We start from the raw sequence: 3,731 nt of genomic DNA, 5'->3' as shown, positions 1-3,731 counted from the left end.
CAGAGAAAAAGAGGAAGACCCCCAATGAGATGGATTGGCCAAGTGGCAGAATTGATAGACTCAAGCGTGGCAACAGTAGTGAGGTTGGCCTAGGATTGGGCAGTGTCTCATTCTGCTGTGCATAAGGTCACTATGGGTTGGTACTGACTCGATGTCACCTAATAACAAAAACATGAATTACTTAATATGGCCCTTGTTGTTAAATGCCATCGAGTTGATTCCAACTCATAGAGACCCTATGTATGGTCTCTGAGGAGCAGCTGGTGGATTTGAACCATCAATCCTACAGTTTAAATTGACCTCATGGTCCAGTGTATTATCCTGCAATGCCACACCAGGACGCCATGGCCCTTCTAGCTATCATCAAATACCTCCCATTACATGACTGGGTTGTTGTTGTTATGTGCTGTGGAGTCGGTAGGACTGTGCAAGTGTGAGGTGGTTGTGGCACACTATGGGAATTGGATGTTGTTGTTGTTAAATGTCCATGAGTAGGTTCCAACTCTTTGCGACCCTGTATAGGGTTTCCAAGGAGCAGCTTGTGAGTTTGAACTGCCAGCCTTGTGGTTCAAACCAACGTTTCAGTCCAGTTAATTAGCTTGCTAATTTAATGTAAGTAAGGTACATGGCACGCTTGTAGGGTGGGATCATGCAGATAATATGTATGAAACTCAAATGGGGGACTGGTTAGTTTGCAATCTTACTAAACTTAAAACGAGCCATCTTAGAGACATGAAGGAAGATCTCACTAGCATTAGGAGTGAAGCATGTCCTTTGGACCCAAGATCTCTCAAATGAAACCACTTTATCCAGAAGAAAGAAAATTGTGACATTGGAGGCAGTGTGAGATGTCAAGAAACAGTGGCGGTGAAATGGCAGCAACAGAAGCAGCGGAACTGGGAGACTGGTAGAAGACAAAGCTGTGGGCTTCCCAGCCCAAGACCGAATGTCTTTTGGCAGTAGGCTTGCTGGGGAAATGGCACACTTCCTAGCACTTGTCTAGGGAGCTAGGTGCATTGAGCTAGAGCTAAGTACGTTCAGGCCAAGGCTTTCTGGTGGAATGGTGTGCTTCTGGTAGACATTTAGGGACTGAGCTAAAAAAGATTTAGAAACCCTAGCCTGAGCCAGACAGAGATCAAGGAGACACATGGCTGATTGGCCTAGGGCCAGAGAGATATGTGCCCTGGAAGCATGTCTGAGAGGAGGTTGTCCTGATTGAGGAACTGTGTACTGAGCATTTTCTGATCCCGAATCGGAACCAGTTATTTTCTTAAAAAGTCCCATAATTGTGAGTATTGTTTGTGAGTTTTATGCAGCCATTGCAGTGAACTATTGAGCCCACAGCAAAGTAGAGAGTACAGTGGGAGGGACAGTTTATGTCACAATTGGTGAAAAGGTTATAGGAATGTCTGACCTCTGCCTTATGGGAAACAGTCTTGGACTGATGCTGATGGTTATTCTCCCTCTCTGAACTCGTGAAGTTACAGGAGATCAAAAACTGCCCCCACACCTGGCGTGGCACTGTAGGACAAGCACTGAACTGCTAGCTGCAAGGTCTGCAGTTTAAACCCACCAGTCGCTTCTTAGAAACCCTATACAGGGTTGTTATGAGACAGAACAGACTCAACAACAGTTAGCAACATTAAGAGATAAGTGAATACAAGATATATATTTCTGATATATCTTCTTTTCACGTATACATGGACCATTTATGAAAAATTGATCATATATTCTTATTTATGGTTTCATTAAATAAATGGGGATAGATTTGGTATGCTTCTGGTATATTGTTGTTCATATCTTTATTCTAATGTCTACTATGATTTTATCTAGTAGTGTATTAGATACATGTGCAGTGAATTAAGTTCTCACTTCAACATGTGATAAAATTTGAATGCAATGCTGTTGTCTCTTTGCTTGACCTTTTCCAGAAACATAACTGATATATGTGTTTTAATGTCTCTGTGTAAGTTGCTTATAAGGAAAACAAAGTACTTTCAAATACAAGTGTCCTGTTTTCAATTTGGGTAAAAGTTTATAGAACAAATTATTTTCCACTCAACAATTTATATATATTTTGTTTAGTGACATTGATTGCAATTTCTAATATGTGACAGGATTTTTCCTACATTCTCCCTGTGTTTACTTTTTCTATTTGTCCTTCTTTTCTATCCCTTCCTGACTTCTGAGCTTCATCCCTAGAAAAATGCTTTCCTTTTGAGTTAGTGTAACTGATTGTCCTATATAGCTGATTGCCCTCCTTGATGTTACTGTTCACCGTATAAAAAATAATAAACCAAAACACACTGCCGTTGGTTCTGATGTATAGTGATGCTGTAAGACAGAGTGAAACTGCTCCGTAAAGTTTCTGAGACTGTAAATCTTTATGAGAGCAGAGAGCCTCATCTTTCTCCCTCAGAGCAACTAGTGGATTTGAACCACTGACCTTGCAGTTAGCAGCCAAATGTTTAACTGGTTACACCACAAGTGCTCCTTGTTCACTTTATAGGCCAGTCTATTGTTTGACTGAATTTTCAATAACCTCATATGCATATGAAAGCTGGACGGTGAATAAGGAAGACCGTAGAAGAACTGATGCTTTTGAGTTATGGTGTTAGAGGAGAATATTGAAAGTGCCATGGGCTGCCAAAAGAACCAGTAGATGCGTTTTGTAAGAAGTGTAGCCAGAGTGCTCCTTTGCTCCAAGATGGCCAAACTTTGTGTCTCATACTTCGGACATATTGTCAGGAGGGAGCAGTCGCTTGAGAAGGATATCATGTTTGGTAAGGTGGAGGGTCAGAGAAAAAGAGGAAGACCCCCAATGAGATGGATTGGCCAACTGGCATCATCAATGGGCTCAAGTGTGGCAACAGTAGTGAGGTTGGCTCAGGATCGGGCAGTGTTTCTTTCTGCTGTGCATAAGGTTGCTATGGGTCAGTATCGACTCGATGCCACCTAACAACAACATTGTTTCACTGAAAATGGAACCACAGGGATGAGTTCAGCTCCAGGCTTTAAGGGTGACAGAGGACCATAGTGTTGGTGGTTCCACAAGTTTCTGTCAGATCAGTAAGCCTGGTCTTTTTTTATGACTGTGAGTTTTGTTCCACATTTTCCCCCACTCTGCCCAGGACCTTCCATTGTGATCCTTTTTAGAGACATCAGCACTGGTAGCCAGATATTGTCTAGTTCTTCTTGTCTCAGAGTTGTGGAGGCTGAGATTTGTGTGGTTCATTAGTCTTCTGGACTAATTGTTTCTATGGATCTTTGAGTGTGTTCTATACTTTCCTTAGCTTTCAACAGGGAGAGACCAATAGTTGCAGCTTAAATGGTTACTCACAAACTTTTAACACCCCAGTTGATACTCACCAAAGTAGGATGTAGAACACTTTCTTTTTGGACAATGATATGACAATTGCCCTTGGTGAATGACTAACTCTTTTACGTTACTAGGCCAGGTAGGAGAGGTCGTTGATTTTGTCATTTGTATAGGTGACTTGGCATGCCACTCAGCTGTGCTGTTTGGCGTGTGAGATGCAAAAGATCATCAAACTGCCCTTCAGCATGGCAAGTGGGAACCATGGCAAATATAGATTATCTGTACATAAAATACATTCAGAAAATACAATCAGAGTAGTCTTTCTATAGAGCAAATACAAAGTACTCTGAACCTTCTTGTACAGTGACTTTGTAGGTTATTACATGATGTCAATTCAGAACTGTATTATTTA

Source organism: Chrysochloris asiatica, unplaced genomic scaffold, assembly GCF_000296735.1.
Source record: "Chrysochloris asiatica unplaced genomic scaffold, ChrAsi1.0 scaffold00011, whole genome shotgun sequence".
NCBI classification, from domain to species: Eukaryota; Metazoa; Chordata; class Mammalia; order Afrosoricida; family Chrysochloridae; genus Chrysochloris; species Chrysochloris asiatica.
The sequence above is the reverse complement of the archived record's forward strand: the minus strand, read 5'-3'. Positions refer to the sequence as shown.